Raw genomic sequence first — 16,482 nt, 5'->3', positions numbered from 1 at the left:
GGAATGGTACCATATATGTTTCTATAGAAGTCAAGCCAGGGGTTGCCATCTTTTCGGGATATGGGACGCTTGAGCAATTTTAGCTCCTCAATATGGCATGGGTGGCGTTTCACCATCTGGCCAGAAGGTGGGGTGGGTTGGGTCACACTTGAGTGTCTTGCCTTCATTTTGGACAAAATACGGGACATACCGGATAATATGGAACAGTTGGCAACCCAAATGCAAACAGAAATCGCAGCAAAAGAACTCAAAAGCGAAGAGCTCAGGGTCAGTCTCCCTACACTAAAATTTAACTACTTTTATATTTTTATCAAAAATTTTTAAAAAACGTAAAACCTAATCAATTACATTAAGCCAATTGTTTAACTGTATATTCTACCATATATATATATATATATATATATATATATATATATATATATATATATATATATAGTAGAATATATTGAGTACCTTTAAAACATAAAAAAATAAAGGTTGTCTCTTTAAGGGTACAAATATTAACACAAAACAGGGGTACCACCTCAGTGACAGCTTTTTTTCATTGTTATAGTCAGCAATGACATCTAATGTAATGTAGTGGATTGTGCAGGTAACAGAGATTTATGCATTTTCTGTCCTGAACCACAGTGCTATGGTAGACACAGTTAATTGAATAATGCTGGCTAAAGGGATGAAGATGAAAAAGGAAAAAAGAAAAACACTCATGGAGTGTGTGGAAGCGTTTCAGCCAGCTACAATTAGACAGGGAAATGATGCATGAAATGGTGGGAGAGTGAATGAGGAGAAAAAGATGGAGAGAGAGAGACTGCAGCCAAACTAACTAAGATAAACAATGTTTTCAGGAGCGAACAAAGGTATGATGAAGTGGGATCTCTAGCTAAAATGAGAAAATCATGATTGAACAGAAGTTAAGGATGAGGGAAAGGCGAGAAGTTACTGTATGTCTTTGCTGAATGTCATACTGTGACATCAACAAAAAACTGCAGAATAAGGTTTTAGTTAGCACCTCAAACGACTGACAAGTTTTCATAGAGGACTTTGAACCTGAAGTGCATCTGACTTTTCATCATCTGAATTTGTCCTTTGCTAATACTGCAGCCCTCAACATGGGGGAAGTCAAGCTTGTTTTAAGTTTGTCCCCCATCATATTTCGTCCTTTACTGTACTGTGATACATCTCGAGTGAACCGTGGGGAGCTTTTAAAATGGCTTTCTGTCATCATGGCCCAGCCCTGTCACTCTGGAGATGTGTCAAGTCTTGTACAGATACAGAAAAGGGGCTTTCTTTTGTCCTCTGCATGTGAACCAACCTCCGACTGTTTTCTGATGTTGTCACACAAGTTATGCATGAGGAGATATGTTGTGCCAGCTGCAATCACACTTTGAAAAATGTCAGTAGGAATAAATGTTTTCCAAGTGACTTCAGTAGGCTATACTTTGTATCTGCATTTAGAATGATCTCATAAATTAAATGAATAAACAATTAGCTAAATGCTCCATGGCAAACATTTAAATCTTTAAACTTAAAATTTTTGTTTGGGAAGTCCTTTTTAGGTCAGCCTTTTAGAAAAAATACAAGTAAATTCAGAATAGCAAACTGATTTTCAGATTGAGCTAAAGCAGCATGACACAAAAGCAAACGTTTCCCATTGCCAATGGTATTGTAATAATACTGTATAACATAGAGTATTTGTATGTTGCCCATGGATGATTCATTTATTCTGCTATTGATTAGAATAAGTAATGTATTCTGCTATAGGAACTAGTGGCTATATATGACTTGTTTCAGAAATTCCCTCAGTGTTTGTGTCATGCTAAGCATGATGTGGGTGAGGAATTCCCCATATAGGGGGGATATTAAAAATAGATGGTATATATAGGAAAGTTTGGTGGTCCAAGGACACTAAAGGCCCCGACAATCTTCCTACGAAATCAAAGTACGAATGGGTGTGACCTAATTTAGAAAAAAATCTGGACAATAATCAGTTTTTGCATTCGTTTCGGTGGTTCGTAACAGCTCACCTGGGCGAACATTTAGGAAAAATTCTTACCAGCTGCTAAACACCTTCACACTGCCATTGGTCCACGTCATCAGTAGGTGTGGCCTGAAGCCCCATCTACCTTGAGGAAGACAGTTAATTCTGTTTATCTTGTTCAGTCAGTCAAAATCAGTCAACAAGAACACACCAGCATGTAGAGTTATAAGCAAGCTGGTGCAAATTTACCTAGATCTGTACGATCATTCACGTAGAGAAATTTTCCAAGACCATCCTATGCTATTTTTTTTTCTCGGTTAATTAGTCTACAAAAGAAATAAAATCTAATCAAATTCTCTCAAGTACCCATTCACTCATGTGCCATCTGCAGCGGAAGTCATTCACACATCTGGCCAAAAGTGAACCTTACAAATATCGCACACTTGCCGGAAAGCTGTACATTGTTTTCAAAGGTTGCTGCAGGTTCATCACTATCAGTGAAGCTGCACATTTTTGCAGTGAATCACAAGCCATTTTGCATGTGAAAATAATGAGTGGCAAATTTGCTACAAGTTTGTGGCCAAACTCTAGATTTTTTTTAAAGTAAGTGATGCTGCACTTTTTTGCAGTGAATCACAAGCTATTTTGCTTGTGTAAATAATGAGTGGCAAACTTGCTGCAAGTTGAGGCAGAACTCTAGATTGTTTGTAAAGGAAACCTATCACCATTCTTTTGTCTTTATTTTGCACATTAACATTTTTATACATTTCATCTTTGCTATAGAATCAGTGTTATGGTAGACATACCATACCATACATACATATAGACATACATAACGGCGGTGAGTCAATTACAATTACAGACTGTAACCTCTGCATATGGCTGTGTATAGCATGTTAGCGCATTAGCGTCATGAATTCACAATGTAAACAAGACAAATTAAACATTTTCTACTGCATATATTTCTTTGAATCATCATTGAGTAGTTAAAACTTCTTTTACTGACCTCATGTGAGTTATACTCATAGAATGAGGCATACAGTCAGTTATAACACATTAATGTTTTACATGTAACATCCTTATATTTAAATGTAAGCAACTTCTAATCAGAAGTCAGATGTCTGAATGTTCACAAACATTAAACTGTTGCTTGGCTGTTTATAACTTTTTTATCCCTCAGCGAAGAATGAAGGATAACTTCTCCAGAAGTATATCGGGTCTTAAAGGAATAGTTCACCCAATAATGAAAATGTACTTAGGCCTACCTTGATGCCATCCCAGGTGTGTATGACTGTCTTTTTTCAGCAGAACACAAATGAAGATTTTCAGAAGGAGAAAGAGCTCTTTCAGGTCCTTATAATGGATGTACATGGGTGTCAGCACTGTCAAAAAGTCACATTTAGGCAGCAAAAATGTAATCTTCAGTTAATCGCTGAATGTCTTATGAAGCGAATCGATAGATTTGTGTAAGAAACAAGTTGATAATTAAAACGTTTTTAACTTTAATTTAAATTACATTAAAATCAGTTCATGTGTAATATCTAAATGTCTCTTAATGCCAACAGAGAGAGTTACTGTTGTGCATAAAACAATGCAAGGAATGCAAAAAAACAAACAAACAAAAAATAATAAATCCCACTAAAAATGCAGGGTCACTTGGAACGTAATGTCCCGCCCAATAGAGGGGGTACTGTACTGTCTTTAAAGGAATAATTCACACAAAAATTACAATTCTCTCATCATTTAGTCACACTTATGCCATCTCGGATGTGTATGACTTTCTTTCTTCAGCAGAACACAAATTAAGATTTTTAGAAGAATATCTCAGCTCTTTTGGTTCATACAATGCAAATGGGTACCAACATTTTTAAACTCCAAAAATAAAAGTAGCCTAATCCATGTGACTCCAGTGGTTAAGTCCATGTCTTCAGAAGAGATATGATAGGTTGGGTGAGAAACAGATCAATATAGAAGTACATTTTTGATTAAATCCATGTCTTCTGAAGACATGGATTTAACCACTGGAGTCATATGGATTACTTTAGTTCTGCCTTAATGTGCTTTTTTGAGCATCAACATTTTGGCATCCATTCACTTGTATTGTATGGACCTGCAGAGCTGAAATATTCTTCTAAAAATCTTAATTTGTGCAGGAGCATCTGGAACAGCCAGAGTGGAACCGCTGTGCCTTGTCTGAGCGAACTTAGGCAGTTCAGCACCGGCTGCATGCGCTTGTTAAGACTGAGTCTAACTCCATACCGAGAAAAGAGATGCTCTGAACTGGGGGGAGCTTGCTCTTTTCCCAGTTGACCTGAAGCCCTAGACGGCTGAGGTGCCTGATCAGCTGGTCCCTGTGGGCACACAGAGACTCTCGAGTGTGAGCTAGAATCAGCCAGGCATCGAGGAAATTGAGTACACGGATGCCCACTTTCCTTAGCGGGGCAAGGGCGGCCTATGCGACCTTCATGAAGATACGAGCGGACAGGGATGAGCCGAAGAGGAGGACCTGGTACTAGTACGTCGGGCCGTCAGATGCGAGCCATAGGAAGGGTATATGCTGAGGCAAAAGTGAGACGTGAAAGTACGCATCTTACAGGTCTGCCGCTGCGAACCAATCTAGATGCTAGACATGTTAGAATAAGTTTCCGCGCGAGAAACTTTGAACGGGAGTCTGTGTGAGGCCTGGTTCAGAGCTCGCAGGTACAAGATTGGAGGTACAAGACTCGCAGGTACAAGACTGCCGGTCTTGGGTACAATGAAGCTTCCTGCGGGGAGCTCTACGCTGGGGCTAAGAGGTGGGTAAAGGTTGGAGCGGAGCTTCCTGTTCTTTAGAAGCCGCATGTTGATGCCCTCGCAGAGCATGGCTCGTGCTGGAACGGCGGTGAGTCATGATGTGGTAGATGGCCTCCGTCTGCTTCCTCACTGCCGAAGACTGCTGGGCAAAGTCTTCAATGGTGTTGCCGAATAAGCCGAACTGGGAGACCAGGGCGTTGAGAAAGCAGGCTTTGTCGGGGTCCTGCATCTCGACCTGGTTCAGCCACAGATGTCGTTCCTTGACCACGAGTGTGGGCGTCGCCTGTCCGAGTGCCGGTGCTGTTACCTTCGTGGCCCAGGGGGCACGGTCGGTCGTCGAGTGCAGTTCCTGCAGCACATCAGGTTCAGGACTACCCAAGTGCAGATCTTTAAGTGCCTTGGCCTGGTGGACTTGCAGAAGGGCCATGGCATGCAGGGTGGAGACAGCTTGAGGGGCCGCTCCACCGTCGAGAGTAGTGAGAGCAGAGGAGCAAGGAAGCCAGTTTCGGGCTGTAAAAGGTGCCCTCTACGGCTTCGTCAACTCGTCATGCACCTCCGGGAAGGAAGGAACCGGGGTGGCGTGGCTGTGTGCGGGGCCTTTTTCACAGCGAAAATCCCTGTCATATGTGGCTGTGATGTTTAGGTGTTGAAATGTGTTTGAAGCATCCTCCACATCCATAACAGTTGGTGCCTGATCTACAGCTGCTATTTTTTGCTATAGTTTTTTAGGTGTGATTTAATTTGACAGGAGTCCCGAGAGTCTCCCAATCATGTTGATAGATAAAAATAAAATCAGGACAGGGAAGTAGCAAACACAGATGGTGAGAAAACAATGCATTAAAAGTACAGTTACAGCCCTTAAAATATACTCAAGTAAAAGTATACCAATTTTAAACTACTTAAAAAGTACACTTCTTGGGAAAACTGCTTAGTTACAGTAATGTATTTATAATTTGTTACTTTACACCCCTGAGATTACTAAAATGTTACCTGGCACTGATTACAAATGACCCCTTTTTCTTAATACACTGTTGATCTTGCTCCTCTTGCTCCTCCTCTGCCTGCATTGCACCATATTATTTTGATGTCTGCTGTCTGCCTGCACACTCCTCCTTTGAGGCTACTTAATTGGGTCATTTAAAAATAACTTTATTCCTTTATGTTGAAATTACGTAAATTAATTATGTTTTCTAACAAAGAATTAATTAACTAAACCAAGAGGAAAAAGTCTGTTGATGTAACTTACTGTAATAGATTCATGTGGAACCGATTTACAGTACATGATTAAATCATGCAAATAAAAAATTAAAAATCAGTGTATCATTGTTTGACAATGTATTGCCTTTTTTTAATTTTTATAGTATTTAATTTTACTACATTTGTTTTGTTTGTTTGTGCCTATATTATGGGGACCAAATGTCCTTACATGGATAGTAGGATGGTAAAATCTGAAATCTCTGACATACCAGCCACAAGGAAAACAGCTTAATAAACAATCTGATAATGTAGTAATAATGTAATAATGAAAATTTAAAAATGCAAAACAAACTCCTGTGTAGGTTAGGGTTATGTAATAGAAAGTGTCACTTGCTCGGTATAAAAACAATATCCAAGTAACAATATCCAATATACAATATATACAATAACAAGTCCCCACAAAGATAAAAAAACAAAAACATTTCTATAGTGATTATTATTTCAATTTGAGGGCAGTATTTGCATTGTGTCAGGGCTCATGGGGGGTCCCCAACCCTAACACAACCCCAGAAATTGTAAACTGCAAACGTAACATCAAATCTGATTAAATACCCTTATGCATTTGATCATCTCAGTGTTTTTTCATCAAGGGACAATATTTATGTCCGGGATTTGGGCCATTCAGGGCCATTTGTTACTCTTTTTTCTTTACCATTTAACAATATACTGTGTCATCCTTTTAGGTTATGTACAGTACTTATACTAATCAATCAATCAACTTAAAATATTTGAAAAATCATATCACATTTCATTCAATATGCATAACTAGTCTTAGAATAGAATATTAATAAACATATTAGATGTCACACACAAAGATCCCCCATTTAGCCTTAACAGACTGTAGGGGCAAGTGCTGTTAGCGAGCACCTATGAAGGCCGGAACGGTACACGAGGGGGTGGGTGGCCAGCACCACGCCCGACCGCCTTTTGTCTCCCCAGTGGCAATGTTTACACACCGCACCAGGTACTCATTTTAGGCTGAGTCGGCTGTGTGTGTGTGTGTGTGTGTGTGTGTGTGTGATGTCACACACACACACACATACACACACACACACACACACACAAACACAGATGGATTCATTTTGAATTCTGGGGGCATTTTAGCACACATTCCTCACACCGGTAGGTACATGTCAAGTAAATTTAATGAAATGTTAACAGTAACATGCTCAACAAATGTAAGCTTTTTTGGCAACTTTCAGCAACAAATTTCAGGCGCACACTTATTAAATTCTGTTACCGTGTTTTTGTGAATCATGTTTTTGTGTACCATTATAACTAGTGGTATGTTTTTCATTCTCAATACAAATTGTGCCAGGTTCAAATCTCAAACTTATGTATTTAAGATTTGTTTTTATTTTTAAATACCAATATAACAGGGAAGGGGTTTCTTCTTTTTCATTTGAGTTTCACTAACTTGACCGCTTGTGCGTCACTGCCTGAGGACTGCCCATTCCGGTTTTGATCCCTTCTGCTTTGGAGGTATGTTTGTTTTGCTAACTAGCTAACTCTAATATGTTTGGTTTGAGGTAACCGGTTTGTTTACTTGTCGATTAGCTTCAGTACGGACAGTTAATCGCTGTGGTCGGCTGCCATTCCCTCAACGATGTCCCATCAACGGTGTTTTATTGGCTTATTGATGCCTTTTTGTTATTCGCGTGAGTGTGCGATTTTGTATCTACAGTTGGAGCTACAACAGGAAGGTATGTGGAACTATTTAACTATTTAGGCATATTTTTAAATAGTTAGGTTGTAAACAATCCTTTGTTTAATTTCTGGGAAGAACAATTGGGGTTTTAGGAAAACATCTCGCTGCTTGATCCGGCGGGGCAACATTCTCCGACGCTGCTGCTTTGTTTGTAGTTGTTTGTCTCTATTTGTTGGTTTTGTCTTTATTTATTTGGTTGTATGATGTTTAGCCTTGAGCTATTTTGAGCTTATTATTATTTTTGTTGCATCTAACCTCTTTTCTGTCTCTGTGCGACTTGAGTATTGTGTGAATAATCACCTGCATTCAAATGCTATGGTTATGGGCATGTGAGGTTATTTGTTTTCTTGATTTATTGTATTGAACTGTTTATGAATTGGTTGAACATTATATATATAAACAGGTGTTTCACCTCCCCATTTTCCCTGTTTAACAACTCTGACCACTCTTTTGTACTGTTTTTTTTTTTTTTTTTTTCATTGTAAACTATTATTTTTGTTTTTCTTTATTTGTGGTTAACTTTTGTTTTTGTTTACAGGAGCCGAGACCCAGGGCAGGCAGCTAGTTAGCCTCTGTGTGTGGTGGTGGTACTTCTGTCACTGATTAATGCTTGATGCGTATTCACATTTGACCTCATTTGTGTACTGATGTGTGTGTGGTGAGATTCGTGCACTGGGTGGTAAGATTGCATGATAGGAGCCTTTTGCTCGTCAACTAGCCTACTTGCCACTGGTAAGCCTTGGTCTCTTTGTAGTGTGTTCATGTGTGCATATTTCTGCCTAGGTCATACAGTCTTTTAAATGTTTTAAAGTTACTGCTTGGTAATTGCAGTAAATAAAGATTTTGTATTTTTGGTATCCACCAAAGGGTCCTTTTTTTTTCTAAACAAGTGAACCTGTGTGCCCTTTATGGGTGATTTAAATATATATATGTGGCAGGGCAGAGGGCGGGGCCGGGTCATGATTATACACACCCGTTCCCTCATCAGGCTAATCAAGAGGGATAAAAGGCCGACTGCGGAGGATTGTGCGGGAGAGAGAGATCGTTCCATTGACTGCTTTACACTGGTGCCGAAATCCGGAAAGGAGGAGGCGAGAACCGGCTTGACAATATAAATAATAGTTTTAATGATAAAATTTAAAGACAAACACACAGATGATGGACATGTCCGTAAACGATCTGTCTCTCCCGCACAATCCTCCGCCGTCGGCATATATCCCTCTCGGAGGCTTGATTAGCCTGATAAGGGACCGGGTGTGTATAATCATGACCCGGCCCTGCCCACCGCCCTGCCATAATATATATTCCCCTGTTTAACAGTGTGGCGTAGTCGGCTACATGTATATCCTTAGTTGTGCCCTGCTTTCTCCCTAACGCCTCATCACATAGGGAGTGTGGAATCAGTTGACTCTCCGATGACAGTTGTTTTCAACATTTCTGAAAACACACTAGGGGCCTCAGTAGGTTGAAAATGAGAGGAGTGAAGAAAGAAGTCTGAGACTGAGCTGTTGCTGCTCACTTTTAAAATGGACCTTACCCTGTAGCTTCAGCACAGCACACAATTAAATGAGGTGATGGTGACTCCAGCATACAAGTTAACCTGAAAGGTGTGTGGAAGACCAAGAGCTTGACAGGGATGTTCAGAGATATAAGAAGAAGTCCATTGGTAGTCGACTTGGATAGAGGACAGGAAGGACTTGAATAAGGATTGAGTTGAGGGAGCACCCACTGTGAGCAACGGTGCAAGCGACCGAGTTTGAAGGGCAGAAGCAGGAAAATGTTCTGGAGTGCAGAGGAAAAGCACCTGGAGCAATGCAGAGGATTGTCAGAGAATCACGAGCACGGTAGCATCCCGACCTGTAACAGGAATGTCAGATAGGTTCTTGCATGAGCCTCTCTAAAATGAATTTTGAGATAGGGTGGGCTGAGTACTTCATCCTCAAAGGTTTAGATCAGAAGCTTGTCTTTAGCAGACAGTTCCACTCCATGTGCGTGGGGACAGTGCTTGGGGAATTGTCAAATGGATGACTTAAGGAGCTGTTTACACTGTATACAGTAACTTTAGCATTATGACTGGCTATATGTGGGCATGTTTGAATGACATTCCAAAGTTATTGTTTGAATTTCTATAAAAATTAAATGTTATCACTCTTTTTGCCAGAGTGCTAATTGATGTTTGAGTTCATTGTAAAAAAAAAAGTCTGAAAGGCACAAAATTCAGAAACGAGCTACTTTGGCTTAAGACTACAGAACTTAAGTGTGACACATCATGTGTGCATTTAAGTACACCACACAGTTAAAGGAGTAGTTAAAATATATATATATATAAATTCTTTCATCATTTACTTACTTACATGTTGTTTTAAACCTGTATGACTTTCATTCGTGGAACACAAAAGGAGATTTTATACAGAATGTTTGCATTTATTTTCTTTGCACCTTTTTTCCATACAATGAAAGTGAATGGTAACATTGTGCCTTACATCTCCTTTTATGTTCCAAGTTGGGTTGCCACCCATCCCCTAAAATACAGAATCGTCCCATAAAATATAGAATTGTCTCGTAAAATAGCAAGCAATTTGTGGGAGTGTACTAAATACTAAATGTGATTTGTGTTTCGGCACTGCTCTTCTGGCGGATTTATCTCATGATTTGTGCTTACCTGGACATTGTCTGTGTGTGATCATGACTGGAAATATTCAGAGCCGGAGTCATAACGTGCTATTTTCATGTTGATATAATGTTATACGATTCAACATTTAAAAGTGAAATATTACTTGCTTTGATGAAGATAAACACCACCTGTATTCACATATTTTGAATGAAAGAATTTTACACTTATAGTGCTTTTCTGACACTACACTCATTGCGCTTTTACATAAAGAACAGGGGGCTCAATCACCTCAATCAATGTCAGTATATTTTAATATTATTTCTAAAGTATTTTATCTACTATTTATGTTCGGATTGTACGACACTAAGCAATTTAAGAGGTGATATGAGTGATATGGCTGATACGAGTTCAGTAGAAGACTTTATTAGTTTTATATTATATTGTACAGCCTCAGTTGATAATGCAAGTGAACCGTAATACTACAATAGTATGTCCATGAATGTGCACAATAGAGCAGTAAACAAAAAAAAAAAGGATTGAGTAATGATGGGGATAAAATATACTTTAATAAACATGAAAATAATATGCTTAAAAATGCAATATAACAGTTAACAGTCAATTTCGCAAGTCATAAATCTTAGTAAACATGTCACAGTAACTTCACCGGACAACATAGATATATCTTGATCGTTTAACACACGAGTATTGTTCGATTCATTCAAGCATGGCAAGCAATATAAGCTTCAACAACCCTACCAGAAAACATATCCAAACCAAACATTATAGCAGGTAAACAACTTCACCAAAGGATAACAGATAAACATCCATCCAGATTGTTGTGATGCTGTCCGGAAACAGTGTGAGTGTGACTGAACTGAACTGTAGTTTCTTTCTTTTTAATGGCTACTCGCAAATTAAAATAGTGCATTACCGCAATCTACTGTTTACATGGGAACGAGTCAGCCACTCTTCTTTCCTATGTTCAAGGACATGATGTAATGACGCAAGGATGTACATCATAAGCTAGCGATTTTGTGCTAAATCGAACCTGACAGCTCAAAATACATATAATGTGTATAGGCTTACTGCAGTGAATCGGGTAAGCTAAGGGAAGAACATTGTTTTGAACACTGATTGTTTGTGTACTCAATCAATAAAGGCAATTTGTTCATTTTGAGCTTGAATGTACTAAGAAAGTATAAAATTTAAAGAGTACTCAAGTAGTGAGTAACTTGTTACTTTCACAAATGACATAATGGACATTACTCCCCTATATTCCATTACATAATACACATTTAACATGTATTACAGAATTATTATTATTAATAATGGAAATTCTGTCATCATTCACCATCATGTTGTTCCAGCCACATATGACTTACTTTCTTCCACAATAAGGAGATATTAGACAGAATGTTTGCCTGAGTCACTGTTTACTATCAGTTAATTTTTTTTCTCCATATTTTGAAAGTAAATAGTGACCGAGACTGTCAGTCTCTAACATTCTGTCTAACATCTTTTTTGTTCCACACAGTACAGAAGGTCAGATTTGTTTGGAACAACATGAGGGTATAGAAATGATGACAGAATAAATTATAAAGGATGAGCTATCCTTTAAAAGCATAGTTCACCCAAAAATGAGAATTATCTCATCATTTACTCACCCACATACCATCGCAGATGTGTATGATTTCCTTCCTTCTGCAGAACACAAATCAAGATATTTAGAAGAATATTTCAGCTATGTAGGTCAGTAATGCAAGTGAATGGGTACCAACATTTTGATGCTCCAAAAAGCACTTAAAGGCATCATAAAAGTAATTCATAAGACTCAAGAAGTGATTTGATAGGTGTGGATGAGAAACAAATCAATTTTGTCATTTTTTGCCAGACATTCTTCTCGCTGCCCAGCAGGGGGCGATATGCAGATATGTAGGTGAATCACCAAAAACACAAGAATGTGAAAGTATCACATCACTTCTGAAGATATTGATATAACCACTGGAGTCTTATGGATTACTTTGATGCTGCCTTATTTGATTTATTTATGTATTAGCTTTAAAATGTTGGCACCCATTCACTTGGCACCAAAAGAGCTGATGTTATTCTAAAAATCTTAATTTGTGTTCAGCAGATGAAAGAAAGTCATGCACATCTGGGATGGTATGAGGGTGAGTAAATGACAGCCAGCAGTCAACACCAATTTGAGTTTTGAAACACGTTGTGCATTCCAGTGACACCCACAAGTTTGACCTTCAAAGTGCAACAAAATATATAGCCTGACAAGCTATTAAAATCAATTACACTTGCACACAAGTTTGAAATTCTTACTACTACACCTAACATACTTTAAAACAGCTTTCAGCCCTAGCTTACATCTGGGAATGACAACACTACTTATGCTAGGCAGAAATGGTAGCTTTAAGTTGATAAAATAGCTTGCAGAGGATTTAGGATAAGTAGAGTTTGTGAAATGATTCGCCAAGGTGCCCTGTCAACGTCTGTCCAAGTGGCTATGTGGGGAAAACTGCCTTTAAATTATCTCTAATAGAAGCCTGGCTCTGGCTGCTAATGTCTGCTCTATGGAAGAGGGCCTGTGTGGTGGAGAATCAGTGCTGAATAGTCCTATAAGTGCAAAATGTGACATGATAGAGAGGGATTTAGACTCAAGGAAAATCAACTCAAGGCATTTTACAGAGAAGCCTGTCCACTGCCGGACACAGTAAATAAGCTTTGAAACACAGAGGGGATAGCTCTAGGTGATTTTTAAGTCATTGCAAATGGGGCTTGAGGAAGAAGTTGGATAGAGTAAAACGTTTGGATTTGGTATGATTATTTTTTACCACTTCATTACTTTGATTATATATATTGTTTTGTTTAAAGTTTAATTTGAATTTAGAAGTAAGTTTGGTAAATTCAATACATGAATAAACATTTTTGAAAATCAAAATCGACATGTGATGTCGAATAGAAGTGATGTTCGTTCTAACACAATCACAGTTAATACTAGACATGATTTGTGTATCAATAGAAGAAAATGATTAATAATAAAAAAAAATGTATTGACTCATAAACATATAACAAAGAAAAAAAAACATATCTATGTACATTGAGTCAACATTTAACCTCCATTACCCTCCCCACTCACCAACCCCCCAAATAAATAAATAAAAATCATACATAATTAAAACTAAACCTCTCTCTGCACAGCCACTCCCTGAGAGTTTTTAAAAAACACCAAATACCTGCCCCACTTCCTATCAAACAAATCTCAAACCCCAGCCCTCTGCTCGACATCTCCTCAAAAGCCGCTACCCTATCCTATACCCCATCTTCGGAAATGACGAAGCCCTGTCTGACTTCCATCCCCTTAAAATAATCTGCCTGCCAATCATAATACTAGTCAGGATCCAATTTTGTATGTGTTTGTCCCCCAAATTTATGACCACCCCATCGCCCAGAATACTGAGTCTGGGGCAAAACAAAATTGGAGTGCACAAATTGTCACATATAAAACTCTGAACCTTTAATCAAATCTCTTGGATCTTAACACTCCGTCTTCATCTTCCGATTGGCATCGCCAGCAGGTGTCTTTAAGATAAAGCCTATACAATCTAGAGGGGGTCCAATAGAATCTATGTTAAATCTTGAATTGCATAAGGCAAACCTTTGCATCTCTAGATGCAGACTTGACATTTTTTTTAGAATCCTAGCCCACACTCCCTCCTCCAATACCAAGTTTAAATCTTTCTCCCATTATCTCTTAAAAGAAGTTCTGTCCCCCAGACTATGAATTAGCAGGGAGTAATAGATGCCTCATGACCTTTTCTAAAATCAATAATCACCTGAGTATCTGCTGTTTTAATGTGGATTTAGACCAATTGACTTTGTATACTGAGAACTTAGAAAAGGAATTAATAATTATGTGGAGGCAAGGCATAGATCTAGTAGGGTCGGAGACAAATAATAAATTAGCATCTGTGTAAAGCAAAAGCTTGTGTACCATACCTCCCGCCATCACCCCTGGAAAATCATCTTTCTTTCTTATCGGAGGCTAAAGGCCAAAAATCTGTCATAACTTTGCTTAATTTGATAGCCAGAATTTTTGACAATATTTTTACATCTAGTTGGATCAGGGAAATTGTACGGTAAATCTTACAGTCACTTGGATCTTTGTCCTTTTTAAGAATCAGACTGATCTGGGCTTGCGTCATGGAAGCTTTCCATTCTTTAATGATTCCGTATGAACTTCAAACAAAAGTGGAGCCAGTTCTGTTGCATAAAATAAAAAAAATTCAGCAGCAAATCCATCAGGCCACAGATCCTTGCCTATAAGCAAGGCCTTAATTACCTAGCCAAGCTCCTCCAAGGTTATCTCAGAATAAAGAGAATTATGTTGCTCGATTGTCAGTTTAGGGAGTTCTAATGGTTCCACAAAGTTCCTAAAATCTTCATCAGTTGAATAAGATGTGGAACTAGATAATAACTAGATAGAATAAGATAAAATTATTTAAAAGCATTATTAATATCAATGGTTGATGTAAATATTTCACCACCAGCAGATTTTACTGAGGGAATGGCAGAAAAAGTCTGTCTTTGCTTTATGTATCTAGCTAAATGCTTCCCTGCTTTGTCATACTCAAAGTATGACTGTTGTGCCCTGAAGGGCCAAAACTCCACCTTCTGCGACAAAATAGTATTATATCTGTATTTAAATCGGGTCAATTCTCTGAGGCCATCAGATGACATTCGGCACTTCAGCTCTGCCTTGGCACTTTTAATATTCCCTTCCAACTCCATGAGTTCTCGTGCTTTGGATTTTTTGATGAATGAGGCATACTGTATGATCCGGCCCCTAAGAACCATATTAAGTGCCTGCCAAGCCACACCCACATAGGATACTGAGGACCAAATGGTCTCCATATAAACATTAATTTCAGCCTTTAACATTTGTTGAAATTCAGGATTTTGCAAAAGGGATAAAAACTGAGACTGAGACTAAGATGTTTCCAATTGAGCAATCATCAACAAATGAAATAAGGGACAGATATAAAAAATATATATTCTAGTATAAATCTTATGGACTAATGAAAAAAATGTATAGTCCCTACCAGATGGGTTAAAAATTCTCCAAATATCTGTAAGACCAAGATTTTTACACATCCTATGAAGCGTCATTGTTGCTCTAAGGGGCTTGCACAATTTTGCTTCACTGTAATCAAGGACCGAGTCCATCAAAAGATTAAAGTATCCTCCCAATATTATGTCATGAGTGGTGCCAGCGGCTTGTAACATCCCTTCAAGATCTATAAAAATGCCCTGATCATCAGCTTGAGATGCTTAAATATTAGTCAAAATCAACCTTTGCTCCTGAATTTAAACAATAATTTTGATAAAACAATAATGACTCTTCCTAATTTATCTTCACTCTGTTTGAGACATGATGTGTATCAATGTAATGACTCCCATGCTCTTACTTGAGCCAGCACTAAAGAAAACATGCCCACCCCATGTCTTCCCAAATTTTTCAGCTTCCTACAGGGAAAAAACACTATATCGTGTGTCTTACGTTAAAGAAAATGAATAACTTTCCTTCTTTTTATGGAGTGCCCCAGCCCATTCACATTCCATGTGGAGAGAGATAATCCACTCATATTAACATTTTACATATTTGAAAAAATTTATTGTGTGTCAAAAACAAGATTATAAAGACCACATTCCAATATTAGTGTAAAAATTAAACCCCAAACTTCCCCCATACCAAACAAACAGAACAAATAGAAATGTATGCATTAACTCTGTGCATGACATTGCCAACGTCCATCCCTCTAAACTCAAACGGTCCATGTATGCCTACTAGAGTCCCCGTGACAACTTTGCTGTCCAGTGCTTCTGTACAAATTTTGTGAGACAGAATTACACAGCAAAATATTGTCTATAAAGGAACACCAGCCAATAAGCAAAATAAACAAATAAACGTGTAGATGCATCCACGTAACTGTCCCGAAGGTGTGTTCTTCCACAGAACAAGCTCAAGCCGCTAGTGGAACCAGCACAAAAAAGGGGGCTGTCAGTACTTCGGGCAGTCAAATTAATTTTCAGTAAGTCGGCCCATTCAGCCGATACATGAGT

Source organism: Xyrauchen texanus, chromosome 2 (genome assembly GCF_025860055.1).
Source record: "Xyrauchen texanus isolate HMW12.3.18 chromosome 2, RBS_HiC_50CHRs, whole genome shotgun sequence".
NCBI lineage: Eukaryota > Metazoa > Chordata > Actinopteri > Cypriniformes > Catostomidae > Xyrauchen > Xyrauchen texanus.
Note: the sequence above shows the minus strand (reverse complement) of the source record.